The sequence below is a fragment of the Salvelinus alpinus genome, chromosome 4 (assembly GCF_045679555.1).
Source record: "Salvelinus alpinus chromosome 4, SLU_Salpinus.1, whole genome shotgun sequence".
NCBI classification, from domain to species: Eukaryota; Metazoa; Chordata; class Actinopteri; order Salmoniformes; family Salmonidae; genus Salvelinus; species Salvelinus alpinus.
The window spans coordinates 85,245,597-85,251,596 of record NC_092089.1 but is presented as its reverse complement, the minus strand read 5'-3'; positions in this window follow the sequence as shown (position 1 = coordinate 85,251,596).

Below are 6,000 nucleotides of genomic sequence, written 5' to 3'. Positions count from 1 at the left end.
CCAGTAAAACAAAATGATGGAAGTATTTATGAATGTACTTTAGTGCCAAAAAAAAGGGGTTAAATATGGGTTGAAAAAAATCCTGAGCTTTCTTATATCTCTTAGATATAGAACAGACACTTGAAAACATACCACATACCACCGGGCCCTTAGACCTGTTAGAGATGTGAGAATACAAAAATCTAAGCCTTCAGTGAACAGGATTTTTCACATGATCTTTATTTTAGTTACCTTAATTGTGTTTCAGCTATCCCTGAACCTGATTTAGCATTCAGCCTTTTTTCAGTTGTCTTCAAAAAACTAAGGGTTAAAGGTAGGTTGAATGCTCCGGAATTATCAGAAATAATTCATAAAAGCGATGCTGCTTGGATCAAGGCTAGGAAAACAGGCTTAGGCCCGGGCTGGCAAGCTTGTAAGCCACTGAGGAATCATTGTGTAAGACAAATCAGAAAGTCTAAATCTGATTATTATGTAAACGCTCTTTCGGATTGTAATGGGAAACTGTCAAATTCCTGAAGGATTCTACTTCCTCCTCTCTGCCACAACAAATAAATTCAGACACTTGCCTCATTACGGAAAAAAATGCCATTATTGATGCATTTAATCACCATTTTATCTCTGAAAGAACGTCTAAGCCTATTCACAATGATACTGGGCTGGATGCTGTTAGGGGAAACTTGCTGAATGATCAAAGAAATGATAGTCAAAGCTTTTCTTTTAGGCTAGTTACAGAAAAACAAGTCCTGGATGCGTTGCTAGCAATATACAACAAGAAACCCACAGGGGCTGACCAAATGGATCCTGGTCTGCTTAAGTGTGCAGCACCCATCATTGCTGGCTCAGTAACCCACATTTTTATTTCACATTGTTATCAGGAAATATTCCAAAAGCATGGAATTCATCTCTTGTGCTGCCACTCCATAAGGACGGGGATAGTGATCTTAATAATTATGACCCCGTTTCAAGGCTTCCTTGTCTAGCTAAGATTATTGAATCCTTGGTAAATGTACAACTTTTCTCTTTATTATCTGAGAAATGTATTTTTCATGTAAACCAATCAGGGTTTAGGCCTGGCCATAGCACGATTACAGCAACCACTTTAGTTGTTGATGATCTTGTCAATGCTTTAGACACTCAAATGAAATGCGCTGCTTTGTTAGTGGACCTGTCAAAAGCTTTTGATACTGTTTATCAGGCTATTTTATTGAATAAGTTGTCCTCGATAGGCCTGAGCTCTGACACCTGTTCATGGTTTCATGATTACCTTAGTGACAAAACTCAGGCCACCGTGATTGATGGGGTTAAGTCGGAATTTCATGAAGTGCACAAAGGTGTGCCACAGGGGTCAATTTTAAAGCTGTTCTCTTCACTAGTTATATGAACACCATTGGTCAAGCTGTTAAACATTTTAAACTTCATCTCTATGCAGATGATACTATTATGTATGCTATTGCCTTGACTGTTGACCTGGCTGTGTCAAAAATACTGTCAGATTGTATTGCTATGCAGGAATCTCTTGCTGATGTAAAACTTGTTCTTAATACGGGCAAAACAAAATACATAATGTTCACTCATTAGATGGTTCTCCAATTGAACGTGTTCCCGCATATAAATACTTGGGCATTTGGATTTATATGGATGTGACGTTAAAAAACATATAGATGAGCTGGTTAAGAAGCTAAGATTTAAAGTTGGCTTTTTCTATCGAAACAGATTGTCCCTTTCTCTAAGCAGTAGGAAGCAGATTATTCAGTCAACCTTTTTATCTGTTCTTGATTATGGTGATATTATTTATAGAAATATAACTGCTACTACTCTTAAACCTTTAAATGCCATCTACCATAGTGCCCTTCGTTTTGTTACAGGTGACAGTTTTGATACTCATCACTGCATCCTGTATCAAAAATGCCCTACTTTATAAACTTCAGTCTTATCTAACTTTGCTGTTGAAGTATAGACATCTGAGTTGCATAACCAGTTCACAGGATTGGTTAACTCTTGAGGTTCCTAGGGTCTTCACCGAGCTAGGTAAATCTGCTTTTAGCTTTAAAGCACCGTATTGCTGGAACAAAATTTCAAAACACATTTCATTGAGATGTTCTGCTGCTGTTCGCAACGTTTAGAGTATTGATTGGGGACTTATTTGTGGAGGAATGTAACTGTTTTTCTGCGTGATTTGTGATGTTTTACTTGTGCTTCCCATGACTGTGTTTTTGTATTCTAATGTGCCAACTTTACAGTGTCAGTCCAAAGTTTGGACACACCTACTCATTCAACACAACTATGAAATAACACATATGGAATCATGTAGTAAGCAAAAATGTGTTAAACAAATATATTTTATATTTGAGATTCTTCAAATAGCCACCTTTTGCCTTGAAGACAGCTTTGCACACTCTTGGCATTCTGTCAACCAGCTTCACCTGGAATTATTTTCCAACAGTCTTGAAGGAGTTCCCACATATGCTGAGCACTTGTTGGCTACTTTTCCTTCACTCTGCGGTCCGACTCATCCCAAACCATCTCAATATGATTAAGGTCGGGGGATTGTGGAGGCCAGGTCATCTGATGCAGCACTCCATCACTCTCCTTCTTAGTAAAATAGCCCTTACACAGCCTGGAGGTGTGTTGGGTCATTGTCCTGTAGAAAAACAAATGATAGTGGGACTAAGAGCTAACCAAATGAGATTGTGTATCGCTGCAGAATGCTGTGGTAGCCATGCTGGTTAAGTGTGCCTTGAATTCTAAATAAATCACAGACAGTGTCACCAGCAAAGCACCCCCACACCATAACAACTCCTCCTCCATGCTTTACGGTGGGAAATATACATGGGGAGTTCATCCGTTTAACCAAAAATCTCCAATTTGGACTCCAGACCAAAGGACATATTTCTGACGGTCTAATGTCCCTTGCTCGTGTTTCTTGGCCCAAGCAAGTCTCTTCTTATTGGTGTCCTTCAATAGTGGTTTCTTTGCAGCAATTCGATCATGAAGGCTTGATTCACACAGTGGCTTGATTCACACAGTCTCCTCTGAACAGTTGATGTTGAGATGTGTCTGTTACTTGAACTCTGTGAATCATTTATTTGGGCTGCAATTTCTGAGGCTGGTAACTCTAATGAACTTATGAACTGGTAACTCTAATGAACTTATTCTTAGCAGAGGTAACTCTGGGTCTCCCATTCCTGTGGTGGTCCTCATGAGAGTCAGTTTCATCATAGCGCTTGATGGTTTTGTCATCAATGCAAATGGTGGCTATTTGAAGAAGTGTTTAACACTTTTTTGGTTACAACATGATTCCATATGTGTTATTTCATCGTTTTGATGTCTTTACTATCATTATATTATACAATGTAGAAAATAGTGAAAATAAAGAAAGTTTACTGTGAACACTGAGGATGTACCCGCTTTAAGTTACAGTTTTAACAGTGGCCAAGTAAGCTACTGTGGCTATTTTATCATAATGTAGGCCTACCAGAGACCCCCACCATCAAAAACATTGGAGCAAATGCATCCCATAACATTTTGACATGGAAATAGTTGTTTTATCATTCAGCATACAGTAGCAGCCAATGTGTGCTGTTCAATGTAGGCCTATATTCCATGAAACTTTAACTTCACTAGGGTAGGGGGCAGCATTCGGAATTTTGGATGAAAAGCGTTCCCAAAATAAACTGCCTGCTACTCAGGCCCAAAAGTTAGGATATGCATATAAACACTGCATATAAACACTGCATATAAAGTTTCAAAACCTGTTAAAATAATGTCTGTGAGTATAACAGAACTGATATGGCAGGCAAAAACCAGAGGAAAATCCAACCAGGAAGTACTATTATTTTGAAAGGCTGTTTTTCCATTGAAAGCCTATCCACCATACAAAGACTTAGGACCCAGTTCACGAGCTCTATGGCTTCCTCTACATGTGGCCAGTCTTTAGGCATTGTTTCAGGCTTTTACTCTGAAAATTGAGGGAGATACAGCACTTTCAATGAGAGGCCAGTGGACATTTCCAGACATCAGCCATGCGCCTGATCGGGAACGCGCCTTTCTTGTTTCTCCTTTCCTATTGACGAAGCTTTTGTCCGGTTTAATTATTATTGATTATTTATGACAAAAACAACCGGAGGATTGATTTTAAATATCGTTTGGCATGTTTCTACTAACTTTTATTGTACTTTTTAAAAACTTTTAGTCTGGACTTAGTGTACGCGCCTTGTAGAGTCGGATTACTGGACAAAACGCGCAAACAAAAAGGAGGTTTTTGGTCATAAAGAGGGACATTATCGAACAAAACTAACATTTATTGTCTAACATGGAGACCTGGGAGTGCCACCAGATGAAGATCATCAAAGGTAAGTGATTCATTTTAATGATATTTCTGACTTTTGTGAGCCCTCTTCTTGGCAGGAAAATGGCTGTATGGGTTTCTGTAGCTAGGCGTTGACCTAACATAATCGCAAAGTGTGCTTTCGCCGTAAAGCCTTTTTGAAATCTGACACAGCGGTTGCATTAAGGAGACGTTTATCTTTATTCGTATGTTTAACACTTGTATCTTTTATCAATGTTTATGATGAGTATTTCTGTTATTTGATGTGGCTCTCTGCACTTTCACCGGATGTTTGTTTGAGACAATGCATTTCTGAACATAACGCGCCAATGTAAACTGAGATTTTTGGATATAAATATGAACTTTATCAAACAAAACATACATGTAATGTGTAACATGAAGTCCTATGAGTGCCATCTGATGAAGATCATCAAAGGATAGTGATTCATTTAATCGCTATTTCTGACTTTTGTGAGCCTCTCCTTGGCTGGAAAATGGCTGTACGGTTTTCTGTGACTAGGTGCTGACATAACATAATCGCAAGGTGTGCTTTCGCTGTAAATCCTTTTTGAAATCAGATACCATGGCTGGATTAACGAGAAGTTTATCTTTAAAGTGGTGTATAATATATAATATAATATAATACTTGTATGTTTGAGGAATTTTAATTATGAGATTTGTTGTTTTAAATTTGGCGCCCTGCAATTTCACTGGATGTTGGTTAGGTGGGACGCTAGCGTTAAAGAAAAAAACATTCTGGGCTTGACATTAACCTGTTTATCCACTTGTCCTTCAGACAAGGAGGTGACTGAAAATCTAGTGTTGTTTGATGCAAGAAAACATTTTACAAAATAAAATACATTATTATTCCCATACCATTATTACAGTGAATCAGACAAATTATGCTACCCTCTGCCTATTGGCTACTTAGCTTATTCAAGCCTGTCTCAAAATACAACACTGCCCCTTGAAGACTAAAAAATATAAATCTTTACCTGACTCGATTTTCAAAGATGTCTAGAAATTGACAGGTTTTGTGCTCTTGTAGGAAGCAATCATTCCCCTATTGCGGACTAGAAATGATCTATAACTGGGCTAATAACTAACGAGCTAGCAAAGGATATGAGGCTACATGCAGCTCTCTCTTTGATCTCAAAGCAGCACATCTACTCACAACCGCTCATGCTGTAAACACAGTCCAGTTCAAAGTAAATGGCACAGATCCATATACAGTGGGGCAAAAAAGTATTTAGTCAGCCACCAATTGTGCAAGTTCTCCCACTTAAAAAGATGAGAGAGGCCTGTAATTGTCATCATAGGTACACTTCAACTATGACAGACAAAATGAGGGGGAAAAATCCAGAAAATCACATTGTAGGATTTTTTATGAATTTATTTGCAAATTATGGTGGAAAATAAGTATTTGGTCACCTACAAACAATTAAGATTTCTGGCTCTCACAGACCTGTAACTTCTTCTTTAAGAGGCTCCTCTGTCCTCCACTTGTTACCTGTATTAATGGCACCTGTTTGAACTTGTTATCAGTATAAAAAACACCTGTCCACAACCTCAAACAGTCATACTCCAAACTCCACTATGGCCAAGACCACAGAGCTGTCAAAGGACACCAGAAACAAAATTGTAGACCTGCACCAGGCTGGGAAGACTGAATC